General features: G+C 37.3%; 1 long non-coding RNA gene across 1 annotated transcript; it reads right to left on the bottom strand.

Moving 5' to 3' along the window:
- Positions 1–1,390: 1,390 nt before the first annotated feature.
- On the bottom strand, positions 1,391–15,962 carry LOC121396831. Its single transcript, XR_005963164.1, has 3 exons — positions 15,861–15,962; positions 6,623–6,682; positions 1,391–2,498 (listed from the first exon to the last, which is right to left on the bottom strand). It is a non-coding gene; the product is annotated as an uncharacterized LOC121396831 (long non-coding RNA).
- Between the last annotated feature and the right edge of the window lie 610 nt (positions 15,963–16,572).

The raw sequence follows: 16,572 nt of genomic DNA, 5'->3' as shown, positions 1-16,572 counted from the left end.
TCTGTTTAAAACGATTAAATGTATCCAATATCTGTTCTTCCCCTATAGTGCAATCAGAATTATTTCTCATAGTTCGCAAAAACTGTGAGAATGGAACAGCCTTTTTTGAGCTGGGGGGATGATAACTTGTGGCATATAGCAGTGTGTTTCTATCGGTCTATCGGTTTCTATAGATATGGTACCAGAACCTAATAGGGGAGGTGATTGGAACCGCTTGCTGTCACAAAGGGAGGTCTTCTGGATTAAGACATTAAATACAACAGCCCCTAGTGGCTTAAATGAATATTGTTCATATAATTCATTTTTGTAATCCACTATATATGACGATAATATTGGGCCGGATTGGCACCTAATAAGGTGAATTATTCAACCGTAATTGCCATTATTGTATATTTATTAATAGGAAGCATGTAACCATAAATTGTTTAATAAGCAAACAGGATTTTTAGTCACATTGATTTTATATAGTGTTTTAACATTTCTTTTAAATTTTGAATAAATTTTTTTATGTATATAATAACAATATTTAACTTATGGCACTATGCACTTTGTCTTCCAGATCACCCTACACAATTAACCAATTGCCTCATATGGCTCACAAAGGGTTAATCCACTCAATTGAATTTGTGGGAGGTGCTTTGGTGTTGGGTCACATGTGGGTGAGTCTTTATAATGTTTCACAGTTCAGTGTGTTGTTATCTTGATAAAGATCCCTCTGGGGATCGAAACGTCGATCAATAAAATAAGTATTGTTGAAGAAAAATCCTGGTGTGCGTCAGCATTTTCGAATGTATATATATATATATATATATATATATATATATATATATATATATATATATATATATATATATATATATATATATATATATATATATATATATATATACCATAGATATACCAAAGCAGCTGGCATGTGTGGACCCCCAAATAAAAATAGTGCATATGAATTTTCTTGGCTGCCTGATTTGTCTTCTGTGAACAAAGGCCCCTGACTGCATATTATGTGCTACAAGACTGTCTAACAGTACATATACACCCTAAACCATATATTTTCATAATGATGAATCCAAAAATTATTCTTTCTACTCCAAACTACTATACTGAAAAGCTATGCTTAAAGCAGTGGTTTTTATGACATTTCTGAAAATCGCCTAAAAATATTGCCACATTTTCTCACCCAATTTCTTACATAGAATTGTAAAACACCTTAAATATTGATGGTGTGTGTGCGTGCGTGCATCTGTGCGTAATAAATAAATAAATATAAAAACTTTGGGTAAAAATTAAATAAAGACAAATATAATAAAATAATGTAAAATATGTGTGTAGAGGGTGAGTGCAATGTGTGTGTGTGTGTGTATAATAGTTAAACCGAACACCGCTGATGCAGAGTAATCACCTAAAATGCCAAAGAATGTATTACATACATTTTTGGCATTTAGAGCCTTTGCCTGCCAGCACATATAGAATATGTGCTTGGCAGGCATAGCGTTAGAATATGAAAAAACGCCATTTTTGGCATACAGGATAGGATGTCACTGACATAATAATGACGAGGGTATAGCTTCATCTTATCAATCTGCCAGGCAGAACCTGTTGAAACAAACTCTGGCAAAAAGGGTAATGGAAGCTGAGCCTTTTAGTAAATTGGCAATGTCTGTGTTAATTTCATTTTGGCAAATATTACCTAAAAAGCCCACTTTGCCCTTTAGTAAATTAGCCCCAATGAATATTAATGACAGTCACAGAATGAAAATATACCTGGGGAGCAAATATAATTCAAACCATGTGTTTTTGCTGAATGTTGGTTTACTTCTCAACTCTACAGTGAAGCAGACATGGGAAGTCTTCAAATATAGCAATTGTGCTATATGTTTGTCATAGTGATTAAATGAAGAGGGCAGGGGAAATTCCCATTAGGATGTCAATGTTGAAGCCTAGGGCAGGCTCTCTATTATTTGGTCATTGCAACACAATAACTGAGTGGAGGGATCTGCCCTGAAGCCCTTTGTGCCAAGGGAAGATTGATCTTACCTGTGACTGGGAACAGCCGAGAAAGAATAGATTTGTCTGCATCTACAAATCCCTTTCACATTGCATTTGTTTTGATTACCCTGCCAGACTTTATGTTGTACAGTACTAAAAAGTATCTTCTTTAGCTCATATAAACTTTCTTCAGTGGGGGTTGTCTGTCATTTTCATTTTCCCCTTTGAATTTGGGTAATCTAAATATTGATTAATTTCATTCATGTTTTTATTTTTTTCTAGCCACTGTAAAACATATTGGATTAACTTGCATGTTCTTTCATGTACTACTCTACTCCATTATAAAATCATTCAAAAAAATAAAATCACAAATTTTTGGTTAAAAACCACTGACTTCTAATTCTTTATCATGTGGTCTCTATGATAATCGTAAAAGTGTATCAGTTTTCTACTTTGCGAGGACCAACTGAGAAAGAGGGTTAAAATGACAGTGTTCTACTGGCCAGCATCTGTGGTAAAAGAAGAGAATAAGCAAAAAAAAATTAGCAAAAATGAAAATTGTTCACTTTAAATATGTTTTTGTATTACATATTTACATTTTGCAAAAAGCTATGTGATGGGGGTGTGGCCAGATGATCGCAGGTCTGTTACTCTCCCGGCCCAAGCAGTTTGAAGCATCCAAATAAGTGATACCATAACCCTTCAACAATGGGAAAACATCACAAAAATGGAGCAATCATCCCAGAACTCTTCACAAGTGCTCAAAACACTATGTCACCGTTCCTGGGCAAGAAACTCCTGCACTGGTCTGAGGCCTGACAATCCAAAATAGCAAAAACCGCAGCTTGAAGCCCTAGCCTCCAGCTACAACACTGCATCTGTATCACCAGATATTCGCTCACTGCTCGCTGCCCTCCTGATGAAGAATGACTTTTGAGCGATGTCAAAAAAGCAGATCTTGCAGAAATCAAATCTGAGTTGCGCACCATATGCATTGCTCACAGCAAGCTAGACACTGGGCTTGAGAAAACTGAGCAGGCCCACAATCAAGTAACCCATCTGGTCAACGGCCACCACAGATAGCCCCGGGAAGACTTAGGCAATAACCTCAGAATCTGTGGTGTACCAGAATCTGTCCCTCCCACCGAACTTCGCTAAACGATAAGCGCAAATCTTAACTCTATTTTGGGCAAAGACCCCTCCACTCTGTTGAAGCTAGACAGAGAACACCGCACATAAGGGATACCCAGGCTCAGATCTGAAAAACCCAGAAATGTGGTATGTTGCGTACATAGTTACATAGTTAGTTACATAGTTAAATTGGGTTGAAAAAAGACAAAGTCCATCAAGTTCAACCCCTCCAAATGAAAACCCAGCATCCATACACACACCCCTCCCTACTTTTAATTAAAATTCTATATACCCATACCTATATTAACTATAGAGTTTAGTATCACAATAGCCTTTAATATTATGTCTGTCCAAAAAATCATCCAAGCCATTCTTAAAGGCATTAACTGAATCAGCCATCACAACATCACCCGGCAGTGCATTCCACAACCTCACTGTCCTGACTGTGAAGAACCCTCTACGTTGCTTCAAATGAAAGTTCTTTTCTTCTAGTCTAAAGGGGTGGCCTCTGGTACGGTGATCCACTTTATGGGTAAAAAGGTCCCCTGCCATTTGTCTATAATGTCCTCTAATATACTTGTAAAGTGTAATCATGTCCCCTCGCAAGCGCCTTTTTTCCAGAGAAAACAACCCCAACCTTGACAGTCTACCCTCATAATTTAAGTCTTCCGTCCCTCTAACCAATTTAGTTGCACGTCTCTGCACTCTCTCCAGCTCATTTATATCCCTCTTAAGGACTGGAGTCCAAAACTGAACTGCATACTCCAGATGAGGCCTTACCAGGGACCTATAAAGAGGCATAATTATGTTTTCATCCCTTGAGTTAATGCCCTTTTTTATGCAAGACAGAACTTTATTTGCTTTATTAGCCACAGAATGACACTGCCCAGAATTAGACAACGTGTTATCTACAAAGACCCCTAGATCCTTTTCATTTAAGGAAACTCCCAACACATTGCCATTTAGTGTATAACTTGCATTTATATTATTTTGCCAAAGTGCATAACCTTGCATTTATCAACATTGAACCTCATTTTCCAGTTTGCTGCCCAGTTTTCCAGTTAAGACAGATCACTTTGCAAAGTGGCAGCATCCTGCATGGAACCTATAGTTCTGCACAATTTAGTATCATCTGCAAAAATAGAAACAGTACTTTCAATGCCCACCTCCAGGTCATTAATAAACAAGTTGAAAAGCAAGGGACCTAGTACAGAGCCCTGCGGTACTCCACTAACAACACTGGTCCAATTAGAAAATGTTCCATTTACCACCACTCTTTGTAGTCTATCTTTTAGCCAGTTCTCTATCCAGGTACAAATACTATGTTCCAGGCCAACATTCCTTAATTTAACCAGTAACCTTTTGTGTGGCACTGTATCAAATGCTTTAGCAAAGTCTAAGTAAATCACATCCACTGCCATCCCAGAATCGAGGTCTCTACTTACATTCTCGTAAAAAGAAATTAAGTTAGTCTGGCAAGATCTATTACGCATAAAACCATGCTGGCACAAACTCATAGTATTATGATTTGCTATGAAGTCCAGTATCTTATCCTTTATTAACCCTTCGAAAAGCTTTCCTAATACTGACGTCAGACTAACTGGCCTATAGTTTTGAGGCTGAGAACGGGATCCTTTTTTGAATAGAGGCACCACATTAGCAATTCGCCAGTCTCTCGGCACAATGCCAGATCTCAATGAATCCTGAAAAATTAAGTAAAGAGGTTTGGCAATCACAGAGCTAAGCTCGCTAATTACCCTGGGATGAATTCACCATTTAAAAGGACATCATTCGGCTTGGTTAACGATAAAACAAATCAGAGTCCTTAGCCCTCACAACTGCATTAAGAGCCAAGAGCATAGAGATGCTTGACAAAGGGGTTACACCCCCTGAAACGTTGCATCCGCAATAAATGAGCAAGGGTTTTCCCTGCTAGAAATAACCCAAGTTGTGCCAGTGATTTCTTTGCTCTCCAAGAGCATAGAGTACAGATCTTAAAAGAGCCAGACAGTGGAGACGACTTCTACCAATCTCTAATCATACTAACAACTGACCTTAAAGACTGTAGGGAAGTGGCCTACAGCGGCGACCTACTAGGCACTCTTGAGGTCGAACACTGGCAGTGCAGGAAATAAAAGCCTACACCCGGACACCCCAGAACGAACAGACTAATTTTCTTAAACTTATGAGTGCACCAAGACCAAGACATACGTTTTGACCTCAAGGATTGCACCAAAATGTCAAATGACAAACCCCCTCAATAGACAAAACTACAGCTTTGGATATTTCTATTTTTTTATCTTGCTTCAACCAAAAGACCTGTTTTCGGTGGAATTTTCCCCATATAACGATTCTGTAGTGTTTCAGGTTTTGTAGTAACAGCACAACCCACAGCACTAAGCCACACACCAAGGGATGGATATGTGATATTTGCATGGAATAGTGACCCAAGTAGCTAGAAGGGGACAAGAGAAAGACACACAACTCCCTATAGAAACCTGTGTGACTGATGGATGAAATACCGATTGTATCCATAAATGCTCAACTTGCCTATCAAAAGGTACAATCTCACACAAGACAAAAATCTACTTAAACTAGAGGTCATTTTTGTTCAGGAAACACTTTAAAAAGAGTCAAACTGAGCTCCTCAGATTTAGGGGTTTCTCACTTTTATGGCCAAATCCAGAAGATTCCGCAAATTTGTGGCAAAGTGAAATGGGTCAGATTCGCCCATCACTTTTTATGGAGCTAAAGGGAGAGTGTGGGGTGCACCTGCACAAAGCAGAAAGGCTTAGTCCCTACAGCAGTTTTCGCATGATGCAGTTAAACATGAACTTTTATTCTGGGGCAAAAAGTTTCCTTCTTTGGTTACTTCTGTAAAGATTCTTTTCAGATTAGAATAGAATAAATATCCTTTTACTCCTGTGCACTGAATATTTGTAATCAAATGAAGAAAGGAAAAGTAATTTTCTGTATAAAAATGAAAACCAGCATTTTGCCATGCGTTGCTGTAAAAGAAATTAATGTAATGCTGCATATTCATTTAATTGGATCCTATTTCAATGTATTAACATTGTCGCTAAATCTGAGTTATACTGAGCTGCGCTATTTATTGGGGCTTTATGAATAAATCATCCAAACTGCATTAACATTTTTCCCTCTGTTTTACCTTAAAAATTTTTATTTCGACATGCCTAAGCATTTCAAATAGGATATTTACGTATTTGCTGCTCTATAAATCACTGTCAACATTAAACTAAAATGACACTCTAAATGTATACAGTGTTTCTTGCGAATAAATAGATTAAGGTTTACTACAAGCCTCCTGCTGTTTTGTCCTAAATGTAAGAAAATGGAAAATATTTCAACATGACATACATTATACATCTAACTGATAGGGTACTTTAAAAGTAGCGTTTGTTTTACAATTTTATTGACAGCAATAATAGGTTTCTAACCTGGAGGAATTAATCGATGATTTGGGTTAGGAAGGTTTCCTTACCTTATCACATTATCATCAATTGTTTCTTCTACCTGTTACTTCTCAATTACTCTTTCTGCTCTGAAAAAGAGAAGGGCAGAATTAGTCATCACAAAGGTTCCTACTAGTTTCCATGCCAACAGACTTAAAATGTAGTACAAGCAAGTTGGGATTTCTGTAGCACCTGCAACAGCACTGAGAGCAGGAATACGACATTTGAAGAACCATATAATTCATTTTCAAGCAGATAAGCGCTATTTAATTAGACACAGCTCTTTGTCGATTGCACCAAATCCTTTTCCAAGCATCTCCCTGACCAACAAATGCCTCCCCTGTGGTCAACTGATATCTATTGTTCATGCATAACACCATGTGAATTTAGCTAAGTACGTTTTAAAGGGTTTTTAAAATGCAGCATTCAAGTAAACTTTCATTTATGACAACACTGCTGTTTTAATTTGTCATTGTTACATTAAACCAAAAAGTTATACTATGGATTTTGAAAACAGTATTATCATTTTGCACTAAGGGCAAAGATTGCACTAGGGAATAATGAGATGCAAATATGTTCATAGGGCTAGGTTAATATTTGTAATTGTTTATGAATAAAGTACAAATGTTTTGTATTTTACGGAGTTAAAACAAGGCTTGAGTGAAAGATACTTTATACAACAGTTATTACATGGCAAATGCTTACAGAGGTGGTGAAACCTATAAAATGGTGATTTACCTAAATGCAAGCTGTTTCAGGTTTTCCCCAAAATAGCAAAACAATGATTCTTTTATTTTGCATTGTATATTGTTATTTCACTTGTAAAAATGTCTGGTTGTTGTGATGCCACTTTACTGCAGTCCCCAATGCCAGAGGTGGGGTCAAACAAATAAATTGCAAGTTCTGGAACTCACAAATAGTGTAAATCTTGAGCAAGTCAAAATATTACATTTATATTGTTAACCTGACAAACCATTACTTAATCAGCATCATTTACACAGCACTAGCAGTACAGCAAATTGTACAGGTTCCGGATCAGACATATTTAAATCCTTAATGTATGCTTAGCAAAAATATAGTTAAAATAAACTTTTGGTTATACTTTCATTTTTCTTAAAGTTACATTTTTTGATTAATGTATTTCTAGAAATGCCTTTCAACAATCCACTGGCCAAAGAAGGTACCCTGGGGAAAACATACGACCGCAGGCCTCTATTAGATCAATTCCTGGTACAAAGAACATCAAAGAAAAACTGTCCTTATTTTGTTCTCCTTGACCCTCACAATTTCCAGTCCAGCATGGTAACACTTCAAGGCATTCATTTTTTATAGTGATCAATGTCATGTTCTACACTTGTCCTCCATGTATTGAAAATCAGAGCGTGTTGTAGGGTACAAGGACTGTGGAACTTTTCATCCAGGGGATGTACGGATCATTCCATATCCTTCAACTTGTTACTGCATGGATCCATTCACAAGGCATGCATTATATTATAGCTACTGTATGGAGGGATGTGTGTATGGATGCTGAGTTTTCATTTGGAGGGGTTGAACTTGATGGGCTTTGTCCTTTTTCAACCCGATTTAACTATGTAACTACTTAGGTCAAGTTCCACCTTTGTCCTTATTTTGTTCTCCTTGATCCTCACAATTTCCAGTCCAGCCTGGTAACACTTCAAGGCATTCATTTTTTGTAGTGATTAATATCATGTTCTGCACTTGTCCTCGATGTAATGAAAATCCAAGATCCTCCACAATCTTAGCATGTTGTAGAGTACAAGGACAGTGGAACTTTTCATTCAGGGGATGTAGGGATCATTCTATAGCCTTCAACCTGTTATTGCATGGATCCATTCACAAGGCATGCGTTCTATTGTAGCTGTTTAGGGCAAGTTCTACACATTCTCATAAAAGTTGACCGTAAAAGCAAATTTGCTGATCTAACCAATTTTGCCATTTGTTGGCACTGCATGGTGCAGTACAGATCTGATTTTAAGACATAACAGCAATATAATCATATTAAGAAGTGCCATTTCACGTGTCAAGAGCAAAGTGAGTGGTCATCATGATCAAGGATATGTTCTTCTTTTGCCAGGCTTTATACAGGTTACATAATAATTTCCTGTAAAACCATGTAGATTTACTATTCACAAAGGTAACAGTGGTATGGTGTAATTCCTTTCCCGTCATAGGAGACAAGCAATATGTCCCTAGTGTCTGTTTTTAAGGGCTTGCATGAAATAGGAAAGATTTTATTTTATTTTTCAGACAAATCTACTGTACAAAACTTTTATCTGATTAAAATCAACAGGATATACTTGTTAAGAGCAAGTGTTAAATTAACCTGACAGAGGCTTCCTTGCATCCTATTTTATACTTCCCTGATTTTTTAATGATGTTTCATATATAGACCCTAGACTGCTGCTAATATGTCTTTAAGAAGGAACACTTGTATTTTATGGCAGGGGGTGCCATGGACTAAACAGATACAAAGTAAGAATTTAAATGCAATTGTTTAGTTTGTAGGCTGATAATGCCAGCAGATATTTAATATAGATATACAATAGAACATTGGAGATTGCAAAATACTTGTCACAATACGAGGTGTGTTAACATTACCTTCCAGCACACAGAGAGATAAAATTTAACCCAACTTTACTCATTCTTTGCTACAGTGTCCAATCAATGCCTTTAATAAGTAATAAAAGTAATATTTATGTCAACTTTTCCTTATTCCATTGGCTCATGGAACTTGAAATTAACAAACAATACCAGCATGGTTCCAGGTTCTTCTTGGTGGCTGGGACCAAGAGGAGCAGCGCAGTCCCTCAAGGAAGACTCGTCCACCGGAACAATTAGCTCAGGATCAGCAGGGGAACCTTCCTCCATGACCAGGCAATGTGGAAGGACCTCGCAGGAGAGGAACAGCAGTGGTGATGTGCCTGGACGTCCTGGTTATACATGCTAGGGTAACATGATTTTGGGCATGTTTCCCAGATTTGGTGGTGGTTTGGTCAGAGATGATGCTTCATTTGGTTTGGAGATATACTAGGGATGGTGCACTGATGAAGAAGAGCAGGGGGAAGATAAACAAACTACTGGCCTCATTTGTGTGAAAGTTTGAGGGGATAGTAGTGAAGCACACTCTCCTAGAAGGGAAACTGCTGGGTTACTACCGGGAGGAAAGAATTCACCTGTCTGGGGTGGGTTATCGATTTGTTTAATATGGCCCTGAAAGAGGGCATTGGAGGGGCCCTTGGGCGACGGTTTGTGCCACGCTTGATACCTTTATGGTTTGTGCCATGTGGGGGATACCTTAGGGGAAGTTAAAATGGGATATTTGACAAGGATTGGAAGTAGCCTGGCAGGCCTGGGGTCCAGATGGGAAAGTAGCCAGCCTGGTTTAGGGCTGGGGAGAAAGGAGGCAGGAACCAGGCTTTGCAGCTGGGATCAGGGTCAGCCCCTTTGGCAAATAAAACAAGGTTGTTGGTTGAAGTAAATGTTTGTTATACAAATGGTTTGGTTACAAGGTGGGTATCGATTTATTGCTAATGTTATACATGTACATTTATGGTTACTGTTTAGTGTAAATAAATAACTACGCAGTTGGGTCAAATGGGGGAGGGGCTCAGTCTCGACGATGCACCTGTCATGTTCTCTACCTTCAGTTTCTCTTTTGTTTCATCTATTTTCTTATGTTCTCTATAACTTCCAATAATGCCTCATGCCTCTAATATGTGTATAACACTTCTTCATTTCTTGTTTGATAACAGCACACACAGACAAGTCCAGTATCAACTACCTCAACAAATACTGGCATAGCAAATAGAACCATATACTTAGGAGGTTATTCACTAAACCTTACATTTATCTAGTCCAGCTTTGTGGGGCAAAATTTTTTTCAAGATTTATTATACCCCGATGCTGCAAAAAGCCTGAATCTGAAAATGTGCCATCTCAGACCTGTCAAGGACATACAGTATATTAGTAAATGGGATATGTCCCTAGCCCAATTTGAGGATATCATGGTTTGCACTGGGTTTAGCCCGATAATCTGATAAATTTGGGGTTTTCAGGCAAAAATCCGAAAAAATTATGTGATTTGGGGAAAAGTCTGAAAAAATTGTAGGTAGGGTTTTCAATTGATTTTATCTGGGTTTTTTCTGATGCAATTTATTTGAGTTAGTTTCTTAATAAATAAGGCAAAATTAGGCATGAGAGTTTGGTTCAGCTTTTTTTTTTTTAAAAAAAAAATTATGAGAAATTCAGATTTTGCTAAATAACCCCCTTGAACTGACCAACCTGTGGTTAAAATGGCAAATTAAATGCAATATACAGTATGTTTCCTTTAGAAAGAATTTTAATCACAAATGAAAAGAGAGAACAGAAAAGGCAATAAATGCAAATTATACATTCAATTGATAATTACACATGTATTTTAATTCAGAATTTGTTTTGCAATATCAAATCACCCCACAGTTGAAAGATTTTATGTTCTCTGGCTTCTCCAGGTTGTAGTGACCTCGTATGACTAAAATGTGAGGAGGCATTGGCATCTGATATTCATTAGCTTTTCATTTTGGCCATAATCCCATGCAAATCACACAATGGATTCAGTGAATGCTAATAAATCACACCCATGTCTGCAATGCGAAATATATAGGTGTTAATATGTCTTACTATTTTATATTTTCTTCACTAATTTATGGATATGTTTATGTTTTTAACTTTCCCTTTGGATGATAAAGTTTTGCCTTAAAATGGATTATTTTAAATATAATCAGCCACCCAAACAGATTTACAGTTATTAGGAAAAGTCTGTTCCATTTTGCTCCCCAGCTCAGAAGATCTGGGTTCTGTGTTTTTGAATGGTACTTTTATAACAGAAATACTGTGTCCTAAATATAACTAATTTACATTCACCCTAATGGGTACAGCTGTGGATGGGTAGATGTATTTTAATGTCTGCACTGCAAGTGCGCTTAGAGCTTTAGATCTCTAATGTTTGTAATGGATCTATTATTGAATGCTATTTTTTTTTTATCACTGTGTATTTGTATTTACATTTAATAATCTGAGAAACTAGTACCGTACCTGCTCTTGCTCTCACTTTCTCTATATCTGAGAAATTAGAGTCAAGATATTATATAAAAATTTAATAATTAAAAGCTATATATTCAAACTAAAGATATAAATTCATATAAATGCAAAAACAGATGAAATATGCCACGTAAGGACAGCTGTCAAGTACAGTACATACATGTGACTTGTGCTGGTTGTGCATTCAGCTTTTATGAATTAGCAGCAAGTACAAATGGTGATGGTTGCTACTTTGTCTACATTAACACACATAGCACTTGCAGAAGCTTTATAGAATGTACTTATTTTCCTGTTATCAGTATCTAGTGGGCACTGTAAAATGTCAGTAACATTTCTTTGAGTCACTTCCAGCATCAGGTACAATTGCAGTATAGAATGTTATTTTGAAAAGGGATATGTCATTCTTAATAATAGAGTTTTTTAAGGGATGGTTGTGATTTTGGATAAGATAAAGATGTCTTTTAAAAAGCTGAGGAAACAGACAAGGGTTTCACAGTATAAGAGAATTTCCAAAGATAGAAAGGAAATGTTGAAATGCTGGTTTAATAAAATCTGACCCGCGCAAAAACATAGCAATATTTATCAAATAATTGTATTTTAAACAAAGATCCACTGTAAAGCAATGGCATTGGAAATGTAAATGAATAACAGCAACAATAGCATTTAAGAAGAGAAAACTTAATTGTTTTTTGTTTTCAAATCGTAGTGTCACTGAAAACATACTATGATTTTTAATGAAAATAAATTATAGGCAGCGTGCAAAAAAATGAAACTATTCGCCCTGCAGCTTATGCATTTTTAGAAACTATATCTATCAGGGATTATACATGTGCTTTAATTGTTGCACATTATTGCATATGTTGCGATTTTTTTTTAAATACAGACCCACAACTAAAACATTCTGAAGGTTTAAACCAAGCCAAGTATGAATAGAGCAATATGTGGATACACAGACAGAAATGTTCCTGACAGCCAGGAAAGTTTTGATAAATGAGGATCTGTTGGGAAACCTTCAGAATTCCACTTTTTGACATTTGATAAATGAGTCCCTCAGTGTTCTTTAACAGCTTAATCAGTGGTCTTCATGATAAGTGTCTTAACAACGCTTACGTGAAGAACAGCAACAGTTGCAATCCATGTAGAAATTACAGTAGAGACCACAAATCCAGTCATTTTTCTGGTATACCTTTTGAACATTGATTTTTTTGATCGAAAACACCATACAGCACAGGAATAGAAATAGTACAGAGCTCACAAAGGGAGATACAAATATATGTCAACATTCGGGTAAGTCAAAGTATTTAACAAAACAGTCTACAAAGTCTGGCGTGTTTCATGCTATGTGCTAGTCACAGACTAGTACCAAACACAAATGTATTTTTTTTCATACTTTTTAAGAGTGCCTACTCTTAAAACTGCATACTCTGTTATAACAATAAAAAAGCAGTTAAAAATATACATTTTTAACTGCTTTCATGCCTACTCTTATTTTTGCATATTGATTTTCTATCTTCCACAAACCATTTTGATACACAGCAGAAGAACAGTAAAAATTAAAGCACTCTTGCCTGCTAGCAACTGGGTTCCATTCTTTGAAACAGGAAATATACTACCTATGGCAGATACTAGTATTGTCAGGCAGTGATTTCTCTATGTAGTGGTTTTCCCATTCAAATTAAGTGGAAGGAGCTCTTGCAACTACAGTGTCTTAGTTACCATGAAAAGGTGTATCACCTGAAGACAACTGCAACAATAGAAGCACTTTAGAAATGCTCTCAAATCTAACAAGAATCCATTGATTTATAAATTTTCCAGGAAAGCGGACCGTTTTTATCACAAATGTATTGATTGACAGCAAATATTTTAATTTCATGCACGCTTTGGCTTTTATTCACTAAATCCTTCATTGTAAACGACAAGTATAATCCATCATAAAACAGGTTTGATGGAAAAAGTGATTTGCGATCTAACACTATTAAGCACAGCTAAACTATTTCTGGTAAAATCAAAACATTGTGTAATTTAATTTTGTGAATATTTTGCAATAATATTTTCCATCTCTATGCAGTGAAAAGTTTTATTATGTTTGATTTTAACTAAGAGGAACATGTGAGAGTAAAGTGCTTGATCACTTTACAGAACAAAACCAAAGACACTTGTGCTGATTCAGCCATCAATAGCTATTAATCGTGCTCAAAATAACAGATTGTTTTCATTACGCTGTAGAATTTCATTAGTTAATCAGGCTTCATTAACAGTAAATAGTGAATTTTTCAGCACTTCTATAGATAATGTTTAAAAAATGGTGGAAGGGTTTTTCATTATTTGAATCTCATTGGCTCACAAAAGATATTTTAGAATTGTAGCCTAAGTCAGAATAGATTATTTCAAAACAGATCTTCTAAACGCAACTGTGGCAGATACAGATGCAATTCACCACACTAAATAATTAAACATGCAAACAGCTATTGTTTATTTCAACCTTCCTTATTCAATCACTGCACAGTATTGACTTCTCAGCCCTCAGAGGTTTGAATGTATCAATGTCTTGCGATGCAGTGTGTTCTATAAGGTTGATGGAGTTCGTAATCAAGGTGGCCTCTTTGTTTTCGTGAAAGTGTGCTTTTGGACATTATTTAATCTTTGCATCATCCTAAACTATTGACATTCTGCACTGTAATGTCTTTTTCTTTTCAAAAATGTTAATGTTGTACAAAGGGACTTTATTTTGTTAATTTTGGCAGGGTTTTCCTACAGGGAGGCAGGAATGTGGGTGAAGCAACTGCAAACCTGTCTCTTTAATACCCGTTTTATATGCCTTTTGAAATAGGTGTCTATTGCTCATTTTTTAAATGCTTCATTAATAAAAGGAACTTTTCACTTTTATCACTGCCCCATGAATGAGCAAATGCCTTTGTTAGAAAATTTGACACGGATATGGAGCGCAAGGTTCTCTGAATTATATACACCAGGAGGGTCATGTGATCTCACCAGCAGTGAGGAGAGCCCAGGTAAGAGTAGTATACTCCCTGTTCTCATGCTTACTGTATATAGCTTTCCCCTACAACAAGCTACCAGCCTGTAAGACCTATGTAAAATATGCTAAATAAATAAATGAACAAAATAGGAGCATACAGATACAATCACAGCAACATGTATTACATATTTTAGATTAACTGCTGCTTAGAGCAAGCATATATCAGAGCCTAGCCCAGTGATCCATATTCATTAGGGGTAATGATGTCAGGTATGCAAATTGCCCGAACTCCGCACACTGCAGGTCAGCATAAGATCACATTAAATTCCAGCCCACTTACTTATATCCATTAGGGCTACTGGATTAGGTGGGCCATTAGCCAGAAACCAGCATACACTACATGTCAGCATAAGAGCATGCTAGCCCATTTATCTATTTCTATTAGGGCTACTGCTTTCAGGTGGGCAAACAACCAGAACCAAGCACAGTGCAGGTTAGCATATGATCACATTGTATGCAAGCAATTAATTAGACTTTAGTACACTGCAGAATGAATTATGGACATGCTCATTAACTGCTGCTCATTATGCAAGGCTGCATGCAGACCCCTTATAGCCACATATTGCAGGACACCAGGTTCATTGTTAACAGGCAGCACAGACAGAGGAATCTCCTAATTGCACTCAGTGGGCGGTCACATAGCCAGTGGAACCCGCTGATTATACTCAGCTGCTGTCTGCATAGGCAGGTAACCAAAAGCAACTGCTGAGGTTACACAGAGGCAAATTGTCTAATTAGTGTTGGTGCCTCCTGCAGGAGCCCAAGTTTGCCGCCATTTTGTCTGAAGGCTATAGAGCCTTTTTTTCTACCTCCACCATAGGAAAGTCTGTTGAGGGAGGCAGCTGGCCATGAAACCTGCCCCCATTAAAACACATAAGAAAACAAAAGTAACAGGAGGCAGTAAGACTCAGGCCCCTAACTAATTATGCCTAAACTAGCTGCTACCTCCCTTGCCCATCCATGTGTAGGGGCCACATACACCACTGCCACTGGACGCCTTTTGGGCAGGTCGGGAGGGCACACAGATGGGGGGACAAGCACTTGCCACCAAATGCTCTGACAGCAATACAGGAAGGCAACTTACACACAGGCAGACAAGGAGTAGCAATCATTGCACACCAGTGCCTTACCTGATCCAGGAGCTGAAGCACAGAAGACTCCAAGATATGATGTGTTGGGGAAGAAAAGGTCCCATTGACCAAAACCCCTGTCCCTAGGACGCCTTATGTGCAGGCTTAATGCTTTCCCAAGGTTAAAAAGAAAATGTTGCTTCTAATGGGAACAAAAGCCGGTAGGGGGTGTGGTTGGTCTTTAAAGGGTTCTTCTAATGACAGCAGGGGGGAGGGGCTATCCTGAGTACTGACATGGAGTTTAACAAGGGAAAAATAATATCAGTCAAGATATATGGAAATAATTTTCAGGCAACGTATTGCTTATGACAAGTAATAATGCTTATGCTTATAACAGTAACTGTCTAAGTGTTGTTTTTACTTGCCTTGTTACAACTACTTCTGCTGAACTACCAACCTATATGCCACGCCCCCCCGCCACATCAGGAATTACATTTTATATTGTATCGTTAATTTTAGAAAATAAATAAATAAAAGGCTGCTAGAAAATGAAGTGCTCATAGTGCCCAAAGTAACCATAGGTGCCATTGTCCTCAGGCTAATATTGTGAGATTTGTTGGTGGCCGGACAACTGGAATCACCTGAAATTGCCAAGAGCACCTGGGCAAGTGAGGACTTTTATACATACTGGCTTTTTATGACACACACACTGGAGAAATAACAGGCAGACTCAGTACTAGTATAAAATTATTCCAAAAATTCGTTCTGTACC

Source organism: Xenopus laevis, chromosome 8L (genome assembly GCF_017654675.1).
Source record: "Xenopus laevis strain J_2021 chromosome 8L, Xenopus_laevis_v10.1, whole genome shotgun sequence".
In the NCBI taxonomy this organism is placed as follows: Eukaryota; Metazoa; Chordata; class Amphibia; order Anura; family Pipidae; genus Xenopus; species Xenopus laevis.
This window is presented reverse-complemented; position numbering and strand designations above follow the sequence as displayed.